General features: G+C 42.8%; 1 long non-coding RNA gene across 1 annotated transcript in view; it reads right to left on the minus strand.

Annotated features, from left to right (window-relative positions):
* Positions 1–4,130: 4,130 nt before the first annotated feature.
* Positions 4,131–21,546, minus strand: part of LOC132813955 (uncharacterized) — an 84,980-nt gene continuing 67,564 nt past the window's right edge. Inside the window, exon 4 of the long non-coding RNA XR_009644237.1 lies at positions 4,131–6,133. This is a non-coding gene — a long non-coding RNA (uncharacterized LOC132813955). The remainder of the gene's footprint in view (positions 6,134–21,546) is intronic.

Below are 21,546 nucleotides of genomic sequence, written 5' to 3' on the forward strand. Positions count from 1 at the left end.
ATTTCCTATCAAAATGTCGGAAATAAATCACCAATAGTACTATTAATTGCACTGTCGATGACTGTGTATTATTTTCCTGCACATTCTGCAGAGGGCAGAAACTATTGTGGATAAACGTGAATCAAGCACTATAGATGAATGGAAGGGATCCAAACAGATAAAGGGAAAAAGAGGGTGGAGAACTGCAGACCAGTTAAATTAAGAGTTGTCGTGAAACTGTTGGAATCCATTACACAGGATGACATTTTTTGTTATCTAGAAACTAACAGCTACAATGGAGAGAATCAGCATGCATTTCTGAGAGAGAAATCATACTTGATAAACTTCGGAATTGTTTGAAGTAATTTCTTACAGCATCGATAATGGGGAATCAGTAGAAGTGGCACACATTGGATTTTCGGAAGGGTTTCTAAAAGATCTCAGTGAGTTCGTAAATGCAATGAATGTGAAGGGAATTTGGAGGAATACATGTAAGTGGAAGTTAAAGTTTGGTTCGCCTCCATTTAAGAGAGTCAGAACATTGATGAAAAGACATGTTGAAGCAGTTTCACTGCGTGTTGGTGTACAGTTTTGGTGACCGAATCTCAGAAAGAAAATACTGACCACAGAGGAAGTGCAATGGAAATTCTCCAGATTAATCCCTCAGATGGTGAGATTGCCTGATGAGGAACTCGGTCTGTGTTCTTTCGAGTTTCAAACACTGAGAGGTGGGTCACAGTGAATTTAGAAAATTCACAAAATATATGACAACTTGGAAATTAACAGAACACTTCCCTCGCTGCCTATTCCACATTCAAGGCAAATAATGGCAGGATCTGGGACAGGCCAGTTAAGGCTGCAATAAGGTGGAAAACTTCACTTGGAGGGGACTAACTAACACAGGGGCATGGAAACCTACTGACAGGCAAGATTAGGGAGAATCTCCAGATATTCTCCAAGTGTGTCCAGTGGAACAGAATAACCAGGGAACAGGTAGGACTCATTAGTGAGTTGCCAAGTCGCAACCAAATCAACTTTAGTGGTAGGAGACAGACGGTGGTGGTAGAAGGCTGATGTGCGATTGGAGGCTAGTATCCAATGGTGTACCTCGGGATCAGTGCTGTGTCTCTTAATATTTCTGATTCGGAAGTGTTGGTGTTGCACTGGGGTGGACAAAGCTAAAAATTGCATAACACCAGGTTATAGTCCAAAAGATTTCTTCAGCGGCACTAGCTTTCGAAGTGCTTATCAAAGCGCACAACCACCTGATGAAGAAGCAGCGCTTCGAAAGTTCGTGCCTCCAAATAAACTTGTTGGACTATAAGCTGGTGTTTCCTGATTTTAAACTTTATCATAAAGGATGCAGCTGTGAATATGGACGAGGGGTGGGGGTGCCATAAGTAAGTTTGATACAAAGATTAGCCGGGTGGTTGGCAGTGAGAAGGAATGTCTTATGTTATAGGAAGATACAGATGGAATGGTCAGATGGTCACATCAAAAGTAGATGGAATGTAACCCTGATAAACATGAGGTCATGCACTTTGGAAGAAGGAACCAGGCAGGGAAGGAATCAATGAATGGCAGCACAATAGGAAGCTCAGAGGGTGCTTCTCCACATATCGTGACAGTGGCTGGACAGGGTAACACACAATTTGAGAAAGCGTACGGAGCGTAAACACAGCCTTCACACATCGAAGCATAGATTATAAGAGCTACGTGGAACTTCCGTTAGCCAAGATGGAATACTGTGTGTAGCTCTGGGAGCTACATTAAAGGAAGGATGTGAGTGCACTGGAGGGGGTGCAGAGGGGATTCACCAGAATGTTCCCTTGGATGGAGCACATCAGCTATGGAGAGAGGCAGGGTAAGCTCGGGTTGTTTAGTTTGGAGCAGAGAAGACTAAGGGAGGCGTGAATCAGGAGGATAAGATTGCGAGGGACATGGACTGGCTGGACAGACAGCAGCTGGTCCTTTTAGTCAAAGGGACACACTTTTGAAGTGAAGGGTTTGAGGCTTAGTGAGAATTCGAGCACTGTTTATCACACAAAGTATGTTGGGGTCTGGGATGCACTTCGTGAGAGGGGAATTGTCATGGTTACGTCAAAACCTAGAAAATGCATGCTTGTGCACTTGAAATGCCATAAGATTCACAGCGACCGGTTTTGTATTGGAAAGTGGGGCTAATGTAGACCGTGCTGTATTTATGATAGTGCAGAGTCTGTGCTTCTGTGATTCTATGGCTGTGAAGCGTCAATCATTCAGTAGATTAAGATAGGAATTAATCAGTTTCTGAAGAATATCTTATCAAATTGTATAGGATTGAACTTGTAATATCTTCTGAAAATACGTCAATGGCAAAATTAATAGAAAAAGGTGTAGCTTCCTTACAGTCTGATACCAGGCAATTGAGGACAGGGAAATAGCAGATCAATGGAGCAAATACTTCAGTTATGCCTTCACAGAAGAAGAAAAAAAAAACAAAACAAAATAAAATTTCCTCACAATACGAGGGAACTTTAGCCTGGTGAGAAAAAGGGAATGGAATGAAATTATCCACTAAAACGTTTAATAGAAAATATTGGACTGAAATTAATGGGCATAGACAAAGTCAACAGAGGTTTATGAAATAGGAATCATATTTGAGAAAACGGCTGTTAGCAAAATTATGGAGAAGGTATCAACGCAATACGATTGGAATCTCAGAAAGATGTTTGATAAAGCCCCAAGCCTTTTGTGTAAATTCGAATCCTATGGGACTGGGCTAATATATTGTTTGTATTTTAGAATGGGAGAGCTGGCAGGAAACATTGAGTAGGAATAAAACCATGTTTTTTGAATGGAAGGCTTGGAGGATATAACAAGGATCGAGATTTGGCATCCAGCTATTACCAATACACATCACATCTTTGGTTGAGGAGCTCAATTGCAATATTCCCAAGTCTGCTTGCAACACTAAATGATATCAGCTTGTGGTTGGATGAGGAGGATGTAAAAAGGCTCCGAGGTGATTGAGACAAGTGCAGTGACTAGGCAAATACCTGACAGATGGAGAGCAATGCAGAGATGAGAGGTTGTGTACTTTGATAGGATCAATTGAATGGCAGCTTATCATTTGAAAAGGGATTGATTGAAACATGTTGATCTATAAATGAACTTAAGCTGCATTTTTGTTTATTTCTGCGCAGCCTTCTGAGTCCATGTAGTGCAGTGAGTTCTGAACACGGAAATCAATACTGGGAATGGCATTGGCACGCTGTATACAGTCTACATAGACCCAGCATGTGGGAGCTGTAACATTGAACAAAATCTGGATCCCCCTGTACACCAGTCACTGAAAGCAATATTGCAGGAGCAGAAAACAAGTAGGAAGATAAATGGTTTATTCACCTTCATTTCAGGGGGATTGAATACAGAAGTAAGGGTCATTTACTGCAACTGTACAGGGCCTTGGTGAGACCCCATCTCGAAAATTGTGCACTGTTGTGTGCAGTTTTGGTATCTTACCTAATAAAGGGCAACCCTGCCATTGAGGGAGTGCAGTGAAGGATGACCAGACTGATCTCTGGGATGACAGGTTAGTTGTGGGAGCAGAGTTTGGGGTGACTGGGCTTTAGGAAAATGTGTGGAGAGTTCAGTGAGATATATAAACCTCTGACAGGGTGTGACAGCTTTGAAGCAGGGATGATAGTTCACTTTATAGAAAACGGTTCACGAATCGCATTGCAGTCAAATCGTACTTTTTGTCAGAGAACTCCCTATTTATTGATGGGCCGAAGGCACTATATTTCATAATGTTTAAACATATTTTGAGATATGAACATTGTGTGGGGAAAACTGCATTGAGGAGATGTTCGGCCATGAAATAGCATGGAGAAAGCTCAATGTGCTGAATGACCTCCTCCTCTCCCGATGTTTCTGTGCAATCTGTGGGAAAGCTCTGTGCAAAAGCCGTGGCAGCACAGTGATTAGCACTACTGTCTCACAGCGCCAGTGACCCGGGTTCCATTCCCGAAACATGCGACTGACTGTGTGGAGTTTGCACATTCTCTCCGTGTCTGCGTGGTTTTCCCCGGTTTCCTGCCACAGTCCAAAAATGTGCAGGTTGGTGAATTGGCCACGCTAAATTGCCCGTAGCGTTAGGTGTAGGGGAATGGGTCTGGGTGGGTGCGATTCGGCGGGTCGGTGTGGACTTGTTGGTTCGAAGGGCCTGGTTCCACACTGTAAGTAATCAAACCAAATCTAAATGCCATCACAAGCTCTCAGATGTTAGGAAGGATGTCTATGCAGGGTCAACAGGACTGTGTTTCCCATTCCCTTTCCTTTAACGAGGTTGATGCCGGGTGTTCTGTCAAGTTTTATCCTTTAAGACCTCAGAGTAGTTTGATACGAATGAGTGTCTCACTTGGCCGATTCAGGGACCATGTCTGTGCGTCTGGAGTCACTTTTCGCCTGACCAAGAAAGCACAGGAGATTGACTTCCTGGAAGTATATTGGTGTAGGAGATCGATGTTTACAATCAACATTGGACACAAGATCACTGTTACTGACACCAGATTTTAGGTCTCGATATTTTATTAATTATTTTTAACTTCCACCAGCTGCCAAAGCATTGGCCTAGTCTGGATTTGCAATCCAATGATATATCCACTACAGCACCATCTCCACATGGGGATCTATCGGAAACCACACTGACCTGATTACTTCGGTGCTACTTGACAGCTCTAAGAAAAAGTATTCCCACCAATTTGACTGTCATGATTCGACTGAGGGTGTGGTAAAAGGTCCGATTGTAATTATTCTCCTATTCACGGACTGGGCATAGCTGAGTAATTTTCTATATTGCCAGAGAGATGTCAGAGTTGGAGCTGGAATGAAACAACTTCCCCAGGAACACGGCTTGTTGTGCAGCACAAATCTTCAGTCCTATTGCAGGAATGGGGTCAGGGCCCATTGCCTTTGTCGTATCTACTGTGTTCAGCTGTTTCTTCACGTCACGGGCAGAAAATCGAATTGTTTGAACACTACCATCTGTGATTCTGTGGGAAACATGATGAGTGTAAGGTGGATCATCATTCACTCAACACGTCTGGCTGAGGATAGTGCAGACACCACATCCTTGACTTTTTTCATTGACGTACAGAGCTGTTCCGATATTTAGGATGAGAATATTTGTGGAGTACTCTGCTCCAGTAAATTGTTTAATAGTCCATCGACATTTATGTTTGCATTTGGCAGGACGACAGAGCTTAGGTCTGATCTGTTAGTCTTGGGATCATTTCCCCTCTCCATCAGACATTAGTTCTGCTGGTCGGAATTTAACCAGTTGATTGCAGTAGCTTTAATGGGTTGTCAACAGGTTTAGGTTCACGTGATTCGACCCTGGCATGTTCACCCACACTCATCACTGAACTATGGATCGGCTTGATGGTAATGGTAGAATTATCATCAGGAAAATGTTACAGATTGTCGTTGAATACAATTCTGTTTCTGCTGCTGCTGTGGTCTACAATATCTACAATTCAATTCTACTGACTGTCCCCCAGTTCACACCGAGACCCATTCACCCATCAGCCCTGTATTCAGTGACCTAACCTGGTTTCTGATGCGGTAACACTTGCATTTTCATATTCTCATTCTGCTGAGGGCCTCTTCATGGTGTCACTCCTCTAATTTGTTACTTTAACTGAATCCATTTAAAGTAATGATCTAAATCGTTTCTCTTCCACAACGTCAACTTCTGTATTTGAAGTGAATGTGTTCCCCTCTGTTATTCTCCCTGACCATGATTAAGAGTTCTGTAGTGTCAGTGATGCCAGATTTATGAAGTTTCAGAGTCAAGGAACTTGTGCACCATGCGTTATTGTTCAGTTCCCAGTGTACGGCTCTCCATGTTGGACAGGATGGTTGAGCATCTTTGACGTACTTCTTTGGAAATTTTCCAAAAACAGAAATTGCTTAAGAAATTGCTGAAGATGTTGCAGCATCTTCTGGAATGAATGCAGTGTTAAACTTTCAGATCCAGTGACCCTCGACAAAGATCTCCGTTTCTCAAGCAATTTTGGTATTTTTATTACCAGTATCCATAGTTAGTTGTTTGTGAAAGTTTGTTCTTTGCCTATTCACTTCTGAGGGAGCTCAGCAGGTCTGTCAGCACCTGCAGAGACAGAGAAACGGCATTAGAATTTCAAGCCCAGTGTGACACTTCTTCACAACTGAAAAGCATTGGAAACTTGGCTTTTTAATCCCTTGCCAGAGGTGGGGGATAGGTGACAGGGAAAAGAGGGCGTGACAAAGATAAACCGGCTTTTAGCAGCGGTGAATGTGAAGATGATATAAATGGGTTTAAATTAAAGTGTGAATGGGGAAAAGAGTTCTCTGTATTGAGTGCAAGATAAAGAAGACACAATCACACAAGGTCATAGGAGGCCAGGAGGGAGAATGTTGACTATGTGGCATTATAAAGACCTGGCCATAAATACGTTTTCACTGTCGAGATCATCACCCCCTTTAGACAAAGGATATCAGGTGCTTGCCTTCTTACTGGCACTAGTAAGCGTTTCATGCTGCCTTAGTATTGTAATAGGGAGAAAAACAAATCACAGTATGAAGTTTGGGCTGAGTATTGTTTACCCTAGTTTCAAATTTGCAGTATTTATCTTTAACTGCTTGTTCTTAAAGTTAGTATTGGATGGAGTGTAGAAGGTTGAGGGATGACATTATAGAAGTATCTAAAATTATGAGAGATATGGATAGGGTGAATAGCCAAGGTCTTTTCCACAGGATGGGGGAGTTCAGCCCTAGATGGCATTGGTTTAAGGTGAAAGAGGGAAAATTCACAAGGGAGGCAGGGGCAGTGTTTTTCCACAGCGGGTGGTGTGGGTATGGAATGAGCTGCCAGAGGAAGAGTGGTAGATCCATGTACAGCTGCAACATTTAAAACTCATTTCGACAAATATACGGATGGGAAACATTTTGAGGCATATGGGCCAAATGAAAGCAGATGGGACGAGGTTAATTTGGAAAACCTGGCCAGCACGGACATTTAGAACAGCTTCACGCAGGTTCACAATGGTTTTGTGAAAGTGAAATTATACTTTGCCCTACAAAATCATGCAAAGTATTTCTGCAGATGCCTGAGAATGTAACAAGCGGACTTGATAAAGGGGATCTGGCAGACACCAAGCTTTCCAGAGTTTTTCCACAAGTTTTACAAAATAAAATTTCTTACACAAGATAGAAGCTCGTAGGATGATGGGGAATGTATTAGCACGGGATGATGATTGGTTAGCACATAGAAATCGGAGAGTCAGGAGAATGAATCATCAATATAAAGGTGGATCTGCTGGAGGACCACGGCTATCAGTCCGATGGCATCAGTTATTTACACTCTATACTGATAGTTTGAAGGAGAGAGCTGAGTGAAATATACATCCGAGTTTGAGAACAACACTGAGAATCAAAAGGCAGGCTGTTATTTAATGGAGAGGACTTCCACAAAAAGAACAGTACAAAGGGATTGGAGTGTTCCTGTGTATGAAACATAAAGTCAGCATGCGGGTGCAGCAAGTAACTAGGTTGTTTCATTAGCCGGCTTCCAGGGATGAAAGGGCTATGTTAGTGAGAATCTCTAAGATTGTAAGGCGATTATACATTGGGGTTTAAATAAATGAGGAGTGATACTGCTGAAAAATACAAGACACAGAAGGGACTTGAGAAGGTAGATGTGAGACGTTGTTACCATTCCTGAGTGGAGTCTTGAACTCGAGGACATAGATACTGAATATGGAATATCAATTTCTATCTGAGATACAAAGTGATGTCTTCTGTCAGCCGGTAGTGAATGCCTGGAATTCCCTAACCCGGAGAGGTGTGGAGCGATACAAGGAGTCGGCGAGAAAGTGGAGTTAGACCTGGAGTAGATCAGCCATATTCGTATTAAATGACTGGGTATTCTTGAGGGGCCGAATAGCCTACTCTTGTTCCTATTTATTAATTTCACGTGCTATGCTTTTGAAAAGTTACTGGTTATTTTTCCGGAAGTTGTGTTGTGTAATGCTGCATTTGGGTGAGCAGAGGATTTCAGTTAACGCTGGGTAGGGTATGGGGGCTGTATTCACAGTAAATCTGGCTCTGTAACATGACCCACATCTGGAGCAGACTTTGCAGAAAGGGGAAGCCTGGAAACAGGGATTGGGAGTGAGTGTCACTTCCTGACCCAGCCTGGATTTTCCAAGTACATTTCCAAAACTGCACCCAACCATCAGAGTGTGGCCTTGATCTGCCCCTGTGTAGCACATCCCAAGAGCTGAATGGAACATCAGAACATGGGGCTGCAGGACACGAGGGGGCCATTCAGCCCTTTGACACTACTCCACCAGTAAATAAACTCGTGGCGTATCTCATTGTGGTCCCAGCTGCACTTTTCTCTCCATGCACCATTATCCCTGATTCACCTGTCTATGGACAATCAGACGAAGCCAGCCTCGATATAATATAACGATTCAGCCATCCCAAACTTCTGGGAAAGCGAATTCCCACTTGAACGAATTCGCACTTTGTGATTTTTTTTTCTTACTCCAGTTGTGACTGAGGATGGAGGATGTAACTCTTTCCTTTCCTAGTCCAACTCTTCCACGGCTCACAACAAATGTTAAATGTAACCAGGTTGGTGATATTGCCGATGGTAAAAGTCTCAGACTGGGTCAGGTTCAGTGATAAGAACACGTCAGGCAGATTTCTTTAGTCAGCCACAAGTTATTAACAGAACTAACGGAGGAGTATGTTGGATCTGTGGGTAACACTGCTGCCTCACATCACCAAGGAGCTGGGTCTAACTCCAACCTCAGGCGACCCTCTATGTGGAGTTTAAACATTCTCTCCGTGTCTGTGTGGGTTTCCTCCCAGTGCTCCAGTTTCCTTCCACTGTCCAATCATGTGCAGTTTGAAGTGGATTGCCCATAGTGCCCAGGGATGCGTAGGTTAGGTGGGTTAGTTATGGGAAATGCCGGGTTACAGCAATAAGATTGGGGGCCAGGTCGAGTTGGGATGCTGTTTGGTGGGTCAGTGTGGACTTAATGGATGGAATGCCCTGTCTCCACACTGTAGAGATTCTATGAAAATGACAATAAATTTGAACTATACAAACACCCAGTGGGTACATACCTAATCCACTCTCCTCGAGGTCTTGTATGTTTCATTTTCATTCCAAGAGTAACCTGTTAAAGCCTTCATAATATAAGCCCTTTACCCCAGGAATACGTGAAATGAAATATCTCTGAACTGCTTCCAATGTAATTACATCCTATCTCAGATAAGGAGACAAAAATACTAATCTCACAGTCAGATCATAATGTTTATAATTGTTTCCTCAAAGTGGTGTGTGAGTCTTTGGAACACGCTTCCCCACAGAGCATTGGAGGCAGAAATATTGAATATTTTTCAGGCACAGATGGAAGGTTCATAAATAACAACAGAGTCAATGATTATTGAGGAATGGGCAGCAATGTGCAGTGTGGGGTAAAATGTAGACGGCTTCAGAACCTCCAGGAATGTAATGCAAAATGAAATGATAATATTGATAAAATGTTAAGGGAGAATACAAGATGGTGGCGATCCAGAAGGTCTGATTGCTGGGCGCTGCATCAACACACGGGCAAAGTGCTTCTCTAATCCACCCCATCCCAACCATTTACTTAAAATTCAGCACTAAAAGAGCGACAGAATCTTTACGAATCCCGATTTGTAAAACGGAAATGACAAAACATGGGGAAAGGATCGAGTAAGTCCCAACAAGTGGTGCACCCGTCAGAAGCATCGAGCATGCCTGAGGCCGCTGCTGCAACCCACTCTGCTCGTTCGATCGACCCAGTTATCTCACCAGGCCTTGGTCACTGAGTTCACCAAGTTACGTGAAATGATTGCAGCCATGATTGAAGAAGAGTTCGCCACAGCCACTCTCAGCCGTGCTCCAAAAACATGAGCAGCAACTTGACAGCCTTGGACACAGAACAGACGATGCCAAGGGCCGAACCACAGTGACAGAGACCGTGATCGATTCCTCCCGGGAGAGGATCTTTGCCCCTGAAAAACAGGTCTGCACCTTAACTGAACAAGAAGACGACCTCGAGAACAGGAGTAGGATGAAGAATATTCACATCGTCGGTTTGCTGGAGCGGACAGAAGGTGGTCAGCTGGTGCGTTTGTTCAAGAACTGGCTGCAGTGATTCCTTCACTTGGAAACTGAGGAGGGACGGGAGAAGACTGAGACAGTTCATTGGGTTACAGCACGGAAGTCAGACTCAGACCAACACCTTCATCCTGTCCTTGCGCGATTACATAGTTATGGGGACAAACAAAGTCTGATGGAAGCTTTCAGAACCTAGTGGAAGGATCCAATGTGTTTATGTCACGAGAGCTCCAGGATTATGTCCTTTCTGGATTTTTCAGTGGCGGTGATTCAGGAATGAAAATCTTTTGATGACATCAAAAGAAGAGTAAGGGAACGCTGAATTCAGTAACCCTTACGGTACCCAGCGGTGCTCCGTATTGCTTTCAATGGATCCACGAACTCGTCTGATTCTCCAGAGAAAGCAAAAACTTTGTGGACATTTTAAAGTAAGCTGGATATTTAGATAATCATGTTTATCCTTAAAGAAATTTTATTGGATTTTTCTGGTATTAACCAGTGCTACGTTATAGTCGGGGATGGGTAGAGTACTCATTTTTAATTCCTTCATTAGTATTAGTACACTTTTTGTCTTTCTTTGCTTGTGTCTGGGGTGCAGTTCAAGGTGGAGGGAGTTACAAAGGTAGTTGTGATGACTTAGTGCCGACCGAAGGGCAGTTTTTGTTGTTAATTGCCTTGAATTCCATATTGGTAGCGGGCAGAAGATAACGTTGTAAGATATGTCAGCATCCCCAGTTTGCAGGGATGGGGTCCAGGAGAGGTAAATTCCCCTTTCGAGTGTCATTGGAACTTTGGATTTTATTTCGTTGTTTTTTTTTTATGTGTTTAGCTTTGGAAAGTTTTGAGAGCTTGTTAGTTGTAGTGGTTTTAGTTTGTAAAGTTTTAAGGCTCTACGAGTTTTTTTTTGCATTAATGATCAACGATGTGTAATTCGATGTGAAACTCTAGAGTTGAAATGTTGCTACAGTGTGTTATGGATAATGATGTGCTTAAATGGGTACCTGGAACATTAATGGGGGGGGTGCACCTGCCACTCAAGAGGAAAAATGTACTTTCTCGTCATAAAACAGAGAGGGTGGATGTTTTCCTATTTCAGGAGATGCACCTTGATGACAAGGAACAGTTGACGTTACAGCAGGGCGAGTTTGATTGGGTTTATTTCTCGTCTTTTAATAGTAGGAATAGGGGAGAAGCCATACTACTTAGGAAGAATCTTCCATTTAGAACATAGAACAGTACAGCACAGAACAGGCCCTTCAGCCAACGATGTTGTGCCTACCACTGATCCTCATGTATGCACCCTCAAATTTCTGTAACCATATGCATGTCCAGTAGTCTCTTAAACGTCCCCAAAGACCTTGCTTCCACAACTGCTGCTGGCAGCACATTCCATGCTCTCACAACTCTCTGTGTAAAGAACCCGCCTCCGACATCCCCTCTATACTTTCCTCCTACCAGCTTAAAACTTTGCAATACCTCCCACACAGTTATAGAATATTCTTGAGATTGCTGATTATGGAATGTTCCAGATAATGTTCCAAATAATTCCCAGTTTCAGGAAAATGGCAGTGTCCCAGTGTGTAACACATTAGAGGAAGGAGTAGAGATGTACATTTTTTTAAATCACACACAATTCAAACCATGCTGAGGCCATTCAGCCCTTCAAGTGTGCTCTAGCATTTAATAATATCCCGGCTGATCTGATGGTTTTCTCAGCTCCATGTTACAGGAACATTCAGTCATTCAACCCCCTGGGTTCCTGTCACTGACCAGACAGCACTCAGGCACTTTTACCCCAGTATTTTTTCAATCGCCTTTTTGAGGGCATTTCCCATAGGGACGGACACTCCTAACAATATATTCCATCATCTTTATACTTTCATGCAACGGTCAGCATGCTTTACACAGGCCAAACAAAAATCTACACTTATTTTATGGTTATAAGTATCCCATCACACTTAGTAATTCAGGTTATTTCACTTTTCCCAAAATGCTCCCCCACTTTATCTCATTCACCTGTCCTGCCCTATTTCCCAATTGTAGGTCAAGTTTGTCCCTTCCCGAGTGGCTTCTCTATATATTACTTGTGGAAACTTTCCTGAACAGACTTAACAAATTACATTCCTTCTAAGTCCTTAACCATCTGGAAGCCCCAGTCTATGTTAGGAAAAGTGAAATCACCTATTATAACAACCCTATTGTTCCCGCAAGTCTCCCCAGTCTCCCTGCATATTTCTTCCTCTAATTCCCATTGATGATTTGGAGGCTTATAGTGCAACCACTATAACATCACCATCCCCCTCTAACTACATTGCACCATTCACCAAACCTCATTGGATATTATCTAAGTTATTTCAACTTTAAATACAGGTGTGGTACCCGCCTTAATCAGTACTATTGGTATTTAAACTGTTTCCATTTGCATCTCTCCATCGCCGTGATTTCCACATCCACGGCACCCCTTGTCAAGGTACAGTGGAGATATGGAGCTGTAAATGGATGGGAGCTGCACATCCTGTCACTTACAACATTGGCTGCAAGTTTCCCCACACTGGGCAGCGATCTAACACAGTGTTACCGAACAGTGAAACAGCCTGGTTTTTTTGTATGAATGAACCAGTGCGGTCTGCACAGCTCCCCATGCTGGACCTTTAGACCAGGATGATAGATCAAGCATTGGTGTGGGCTGCACAGAGTTCCATTCTGGATATTGCTGGGTTTGCATTCAGCAGTACGGTAGCCAGATCTACACAGTGCTCCATCCTGAAAGTATCATGGATGGGCTGGTTTTGTGAGTTGGATTGCGAATGTGAGAGAATTAAACATCTGGCAATACCTTTATTTTGTGTTTTCATTCTTGTGATTGGACCCTTCAAATCCTGACTCATCCGGTTAGACCCATCCTTCTGGATAAGTCATGGTGACTGTTGTTACAGCATCTGGGATTGCAACATGACCAACAAATGGAGCACAGGCTGCAGAGAGAACAGTCTCCGTAAAATGGAATGAGGGAATCATAATTAGATCAGCCGTGGTCTTAGTGAATGGTGGGGCAGGATTGAATGGACCACTAATGCAACTTATCATACATTTCTGTTTGTGCCATGCAAACCCACCTTCTCTCCCATTGTCCCATACTGGTGGGGAGTGAGGCACCTCCTCCTTTTCCTGCGTAACAGGATCCTCGGGCCTTACTAGCCTCCAGATTTCCCTGTTTCCCAGTTTCTAGCAGTTGAGTGATTGCCTCCTGTTCCTGTGTCCCAGTTTCGAACAGTTGAATGACTCCGTCCTGTTCCTGTGTCCCAGTCTCGAGCTGTTGAATGACTGCCTCCTGTTCCTGTGTCCCAGTCTCGAACAGTTGAGTGACTGCCTCCTGTTCCTGTATCCCAGTCTCGAACAGCTGAGTGACTGCCTCCTGTTCCTGTGTCCCAGTCTCGAACAGTTGAGTGACTCCCTCCTTTTCCTGTGTCCCAGTCTCGAGCTGTTGAGTGACGGCCTCCTGTTCACGTGTCCCAGTCCCGAGCAGTTGAGTGACTCCCTCCTGTTCCTGTGTCCCAGCCTTCAGCAGCCGAGTGACTGCCATCTATTTGTGAAAATTGATGTCCTCCACCTGTTCCTGTGTAACAGGCTCCAATCTCTCTGTGCTCACCTGCTGCTCCGGTGGAATGGAGTTGAGGGACTGAATGGACTCTTCACATTCCTTACAGCTTCTCTTGACTAAAAGCCTTTCTCCTGTTTGTGGAAAACACCATTAAAATCTGAATGATGTATTTTTGTATTTGACTCTCAGTAATTGAGCAAACAAGCTGACTGACAGAATTCAGAACCTGAATAACCTCTTCCTGTTCCCGTGTTATACACTCAAAACTCAACAGAGTCTCAGTGATGTACAGCACGGAAAAGGACCCTTCGATCCAGTCGTCCGTTCTAACCAAATATCCTAAATTAATCTCGTCCCCCTTGCCAGCACTTGGCCCATATCCCTCTAAACCCTTCCCATGCATGTACCCATCCAAATGCCTTTTAAATGGTGTAACTGTGCCTGCCTCCACCAGCTCTTTTGGGTGCTCAGTCCATAAACACAGCAGTCTCTCATTGAATGTGTTTCCATTTATAAATCTTTCCCCTCTCACCTTAAACCTTTGTCCTGTAATTTTGGACTCGCCTATCCTGGGGTGACTGTTTACATTATCTATGCCCGTCATGATTTTATAAACCGCTTTAAGGTCACCTCTCAGCCTCAAAACTTGAAAATACTCCCAGCCTATTCAAACTCTCCCTGAAAATCTAACCCTCCAACATCTGCAATATTCTTTTAAATCACTTCTGCATCCTTTCAAGTTTGACAACATCTTTCCGACAGCAGGGAGACCAGAATTAAAGGCAATATTACAAAAGTGGCCAAACCAATGACCTGGACAGGGGCAATATGTCATGCAAACGCATAGACTCAAAGCACGCACCAATAAAGGGAAGATCACCGAGTGTTTTCTTCACTCCGCCATCTACCTGTGAGGGCACTTTCAAGGAACGAAGAACCTGCACCACCAGGTGACACAGTAGCTCAGTGGCTTACATTGCTGCTTCAGAGCGCAGCGATCTGGGTTGAATTCTATCCTTGAATGACTACCTGTGTGGTGTTTGCACATTCTCCCTGTGTCTGCGTGCGTTTCTTCTGGGTGCTACGTTTTCCTGCCACAGTACGAAGACATACCGGCAAGTGTAGATTGGCCATGCTAAATTGCCACAAGTACCCAGGGATGTGTGGGCGAGGTGGATTAGCCATGGGAAATGCAGGCTCAGAGGGACAGGGTAGGGGTTTCTCCAGTAGGATACTGTTTAGAGGGTGGGTGTGGCCTTGATGGGCAGAATAGCCTGTTTCGTCACTGGAGGGATTCTATAATTTCATTGGAGTTCCCTTTGAGTGGCAACTTTCGACAGAACTCTACCTACATATCTTGCCCTGATTTGTCTTGCCAAAATGCAACAGCTCACATTTATCTAAATTTAACTCCATCCACCACCCCTTGGCTCACCTAATCAACTTTCTCTCTGTTCGGAGATATCATTTTTCACTGTCGACTACACCACCAAATTTGGGATTATCTACAAGCTTACTGACCATACTTCATATACTCAAATACAAATGATTTGTATAAGTGACAAGAGGCAGTGAACTCACTGTTGACCTTTGTGGCACACCACTGGTCACAGGTCTCCAAGTTCAATGAACAAATATCCAGTGTCACGCCCTGTCTCCAATATTCAAAAAAATGTTGGATCTAAATGGCGAGCTCTCCCTGGATCCCAGGCAGTCTGACCTTGCTAACCAGTCTACCATGTAGAACATTTTGGTTTTCTTACTGAATTCCGTAAAGACAACCTCCACTGTCCTGCCTTCATCAATCATCTTCATCACTTCCTCAAAACATTCCACCGAGTCAGTGAGACGTGATCTCCAATGTACAAAGCCCTCTTCAGTCCTTGTCTTTCCAAATGCATATACATCCTTTCCCTCAAAACCCCCTCCAACAATTTAGTCGCCATTAGCGTCAGGCTCATCGATCTATAGTTACCTGTTTTTTTCCTTACTTTCTTAAATGATGACACTACGTTAGCAGCCCTCCAGTACCATGGCACTTCACCTGTGGAAATCAATGTTACAAATACATCAGCAAAATGCAGAGCAATCTCTTTCGTAGCTTCCCACAAACGTCTGGGATACAACTGATCAGGTCCCAGGGATTTGTTCACCTTTATGCGTTTTAAAATGTCCAACACCTCCTTGTAATATAGACACTTTTCAAGATATTATTATACATTCTTCATTCTCTCGCGCTTGTAACTCCCTCCACATTAAATAATGAGGAGAAATACTCGTTTCATATCCCTCCCATCTCTTGTAGTTCCACACATAGGTAGCCTTACTGAGCTTTAAGGTGCCCTATTCTCTCCCTAGTTAATCTTTTGCCATTAAAAGATTTGTAGAATTTCTTCAATACCTCGTTAACCCTATTTCTGAAGCCCCAGTTTGTGTTCACATTTTTCTGGCCCGATTTCCCATTGAGTATACACTTACTGCCCTTATACTCCTCTGGGGATCCACTTGATCTCAGCTCTGTTTACCTGACATATTCCTCCTTCCTTACCTTGACCAGAGCATCAATATATCTAGCCATCCAGCACTCCCTGCACCCACCAGCCTTGCCCCTCTCACTAACAGGAACACATTGGCTCTGGACTCTCTAAAACCAAGTATTGATGGCCTTGCATTTTCCAACCATCCCTTTACCTGTGAATAGGATATTCCAATCAGCCTTTCACAGGGCTCACCTAACACTTTCAAAATTGGTCTTGTTCAAAGTTAGAACTTTATTGTTTACATCAGGTCTTTCCTATTCCATAACTAATTTAAACATAATATTTATGCGTAACAGACTTGAAATGTTAAATAAACACTTCCTGCTCCTCTGTAACAGGCTCGAGAGGCTGCATGGGATCCTCCTGTCCCTTTATAACAGCCACAAGACATTAAATGACACATCAACCCCTGGATTATAAGCAGCCAATAAACTGTACCTGATGGAGGTCCATCCCTTCTCAGTTACAGAAACAATGAACTCCAGGTGCCCTCTCAGTGACACCTCATACAGCTGCAGCAACAAATCCTTTTATTTTGAATGATTTTGTTGGCAAAATGCGCTAATATTCCAGAGTTCCACCTTTTCAATTAGCAACAGGCTAATATGGACTGAATGGCCTTCTCCTATCCTTCTGTAAGAGACCCATAGGGACAGAATTGCTTCGGCCTGTTCCTGAGCAGCAGTCTCAGTGCTCTGTGTCAAGATTATAAAAGGATTTGAAAACAGGGCACTTAAAACCCAGCGTAGCCTCACACTGGTCAATAAGTATCACACTGTAGGTTAAGGCATCTAGAAACTTGCCCATCCGATGTTTTTTTTATGTAGCTGATCGGTTATTTTATAACTGCTTCCTTTCCTAAACAGAGTGGAACACATATACACCCCTGCAGTGTTCTGTTAATAATATTGTATGCAAGGAAAAGTAAATAAAAAATTAAAGATTTATGGTCCATCCCTCAGCAACCGTCATCCAATCCATCCAAAACCGGGAAATGTTCCCTTTTATAGTAATATGAAAAGTGATGTATGAAACTGGTTAACTGATTCTATTTTTTCAGTGACTGTGATTAATGCCAATCTCCATAGATTCTAATTGTCCCAGTGAAGGATTTACATCTTTTAATGATAAATGGGCGCCATTCAATGCGTTATCCCATAATATGAGCGGGACCATCACCGACAGTACTGACAGGGATCAGCAGATCCAGAGAGAGGGGGAGGAGAGATCAGAATCTGAGAACATTAGACTGGAATGTTCCAACAATGGATCAGAATCTGATAACATTCGAATGGAATATTTCAACATTAGACAGGAGTTTATCCGATTATATTTGGTATCTTTCTGCATTTGATTGGTTGTCATTATCATGGCGGATCTATTATGCTCTTCTCTTTATGCAATATTTTTATTATCCCTTCCTGGCTATCGTTGGTGTTCCTGGTAAGTGTCACTATCCTTTTTTTTTCTATAAACTGGTTATGACTGTATTACTGTTCTTTCATATTTTCTACACTTCTGTCCACTATTATTGTTCCTGTTGAAACTCTGAATCCAGATATTTACTCTACAGACCACTACTAACTACATAAATGAAGGTGTTCAATTACTGCCTCCCTCTGCTCTGGCACTGTTACTCATGGGTCTCGATGTTGACCTACTCAGTTTCAGCGGAGAACCGCAATGTATTGTATCTTTGCCTTTGTTATTTAAATATTAAGAGCATGGAGGTCACTGTCTACTGTTCTGGTTACAAACTCCACTTCCTTCCAGTGTTTCCATCCCATGCCTGGCCAATATCTGCAGCTGAAGCAGATGAGTCACAACTGTGGAAGATCCCTTTGATCATGAGCTGATTCCTGACACCATGCCCTGACCATTTCTAGCTTGAAATACTTACCACTCCGCGATGTATCTCACTGGCTTATTCCATCTCCTGTTTGAACCTTGAGTTATAAAATACAGTCTTAATGAAGTTAATAATCTGCTGCTGACGCTCTCGGCTTCAACCCTGTTGAAGCAAATCTGATTCGAACACACACCAACCTCCCATCCATCTGTCATTCATGTTCACACGGATGTATATTGCTATTTTTATGGCAATGCCTTTATTTTAACATTCTCAAACACTTTACCTCATCTGTACACTCTGATGAACACACACACACGAAGCGAGAGCAAACCTTCCAATTGGAGACAGTAATCTGATGCGAGTATAGTTAGCATATTATAGTAAAGTTTGCAATGCTCTCCATGCTGGACAGATAGTGCAGTTTACTGAGCAACACACTAGCATGGTCTGTACAGCTCTCCATGCTGGGCTGTCATCTTGTCCCAGTTTATGTTGTTTGTGGTGTTCTGTGAAGCAGATTCAGAATTTGATGTAACAAACCATTTCAGATGATCTGACAATGCCTTTATTCAATGTTCTCATTCTTGTAATTTTACTCTCGAAGATCTTACTTCTCCAGTTAGTCCCACTGCTCTGTCTTTTCCCCCATTTTTCCACAACCTCCTTCCAGTTAATTAACTGTCTGTTTCTGTCTGTAATGTGAATCTCTCTGTCCCTCTGTATCTTTCCCTGGCCTTGGGTTTTGGCTATATTTTGTATCGATAGCTGGCATTGTGTAGCTCAGAAACAGTGAAATGGTGTGTGTCCGGCTGTTTTTCACTTCCTGGTATGTCCCATGTGATGGCCCATGGACAGGCGTGTTTCAGAAGTTATGCGACACATCCTTGTAACTTGGAGGGTATCTGTGTTTGCCAACTCAGGTGACCTTGGGATCAGTAACACGGGGAAGCTCATTGAGTAAAGGACCAGGCATCTAAATTGTCTGACAATGCTGTCACTTTTTTAAAAAAATGGTTATTTTATTTTTTTTAACAAGAGATCTTAAAGTCCAAACTGCCTACTGTAAACATCTCAAGTAAATAACTTTTGGGGGTTTTGGGTTTTTAATAAATAGTAGTAACAATGGCCAGCTCGCATAGACCAGGCTTTCTAGTTTTTTTCCTTATAGCTGTAAGTCACCAGGTGCTTGTGTCCCAGAAGGGTTGGAAGTTTTAGTAAATTATCCCGAGCTGCTATTCTCTCTGAAGCTTCACTTGATGCTGTTTCCTCCTGGATTGGAGAACTGCATGTCTGAATGCTCCTTGTTACCATGGGGTGTGTTTAGGTGATGTTAGTATATTGGAACAGTTCATTTGTAGACGGTTTTGTATCCATTGTTCGGTTAAGGCTTCCAATAGTTAAGTTATTCTCAAATCCTCTTCATTCTGTATGGATTTTCATTACATTAAATATATTGTGTTTTAAGTAATGGTGAGTGGTTTGGCTAGTAGCATCATATCTGGAACTCCCACTTCGCATCTGCCTTTAAAATAAGAAAATGTTGGCATCCAAGCACCTTCCTTGAAATAGTTTGAGGCAGTCTGGTTGGTCTATAGCAAACTGGGGTTTCTTGTCTGGTTCTAAATTGATAATACCAAATTGGGTTTACAATTACAATCCCCACAATGTGCAAACAGGCCATTTGACCCAACAAGTTCACCCTACCCTCCGAGGAGTGACCTACCCAGAAACATTCCTTTACCCTATTAGTACACATTTTCCCCAACTAAGGCATCTAAACCCCTCATCCCTGAAAACCACAAACAATTTAGCATGGCCAATTCACCTGGTATGCACATCTTTAGATTGTGGGAGGAAACCAGAGCATCCAGAATACTCTCATGCAGACACTGGAGAGTATGCAACAGAGACTATTGGGTTCAAAAGTCACATATAGTAGTTGTTGCGGATGTTGAATTCGGTTGGTTTAAAACGTGTTTTGTGTATAAAGATTCTTTCAGTCACTGAGAGTTCTCTGGGTGTGGACGAAGTGAAGTTGGGGGGTTTATAAAAGGGAATGAAGGTAAAGCTGTAGGAATTGACAGACAAGCTGGAGTTGGGGTTGTGTTTGTCTGTGAGAAAATGAGAGATAATTACAGCTATAGCTCGGCAATTACATTTGGTCGAACCGCCATCAAACTCTTTCGAATTGGCTCGAATTCAATTTGAAATGAGGTGCCTTGAACATGAGAAGGAATTGAAACCATTTAAATTAAAATGAGAAGTAGAAATAAAAGAAAAGGAAATGAAGAAGAAAGAGAGAAAGAGAGAGAAGAAAACCAGAGATTTTCAACTTCAAAAGTTAGTAATTAGGAAAGTTGACATAGAAGGTGGAGATGAAGGCAGACGGTAGGTTGGATGAGGAGGATAGTAAGGATGAGCAATCCTTTAGTAGCCAAAAGCCTGATGGGGTTCTGTTTAAATATGCCCAGGCATTGTCTAAATTTGATTAGAAGGATGGGGGAGACTTTTTAATTCCATTTGAGAAAGTGGCTAAACAAATGCAGTGATCAGTGACCATGTGGATTTAGTTGATGCACACAGAGCTGGTAGGTATTTGCATCCTGATCAGTGGAGGTATCTGGCCACTGTGAGGAGGTGAAGAAAGCCATCTGAAGGGCATATGAACTTGGGCCAGAGCTACAGATAGCGTTTCTGGAATCTAAAAAAAAACTCCCTCGTTAAGCGTACATTGAATTTGAAAGAACCAAACAAAGTAATTTTGAAAGGTGGGTATTGGTATTAAAAACAGAGCAAAGGCTATGGCACTCTTAGAGAGATTCTTATTTTGGAGAAGTTCAACAATTCACTTCCTGCAGTCGTGAGAACCCATGGGGAAGAGCAGAGAGTAACAATGGCAAGATTAGAAACTGAAATGGCTGATGATGATGATTGAGTTCAGAAAGCAAAGTTTGGTTTCTGTGAGAGATTGTGAAGAATGAGCGAGATCTTCTTAAAACATATACCTGTGAAAGTAAGGTTACCGGCATAGGCCAGGAGTAGCAGGTAAAGAGGTTATAGCATTAAGAGGTACAGAAGTATGTAATTCTTTTATGCTGAGACATGAGGAGTTAGGTCATTCAGAGGGACTATTGGAGAGATGAGGAGTGCTCCATTATATAACGTGTGGTTGGAGTGTCCAGGGCAAACATCAACAGATTTATTCCACAATGGGGAAGGAGGCCTTGAGCTTGATGTTGGCGTTCCAACATTTCAGCATTTAAATTGCGAATAACATACATGAGATGAATCTTTATCACTGATCGTGACCCCTTAAAACTTTGGGGGCATTCAGGTGAAAAAATACCAGTCTGTTTCGATTGAATTTATTATTGCTGCCATTCAATTT

Source organism: Hemiscyllium ocellatum, unplaced genomic scaffold, assembly GCF_020745735.1.
Source record: "Hemiscyllium ocellatum isolate sHemOce1 unplaced genomic scaffold, sHemOce1.pat.X.cur. scaffold_565_pat_ctg1, whole genome shotgun sequence".
NCBI lineage: Eukaryota > Metazoa > Chordata > Chondrichthyes > Orectolobiformes > Hemiscylliidae > Hemiscyllium > Hemiscyllium ocellatum.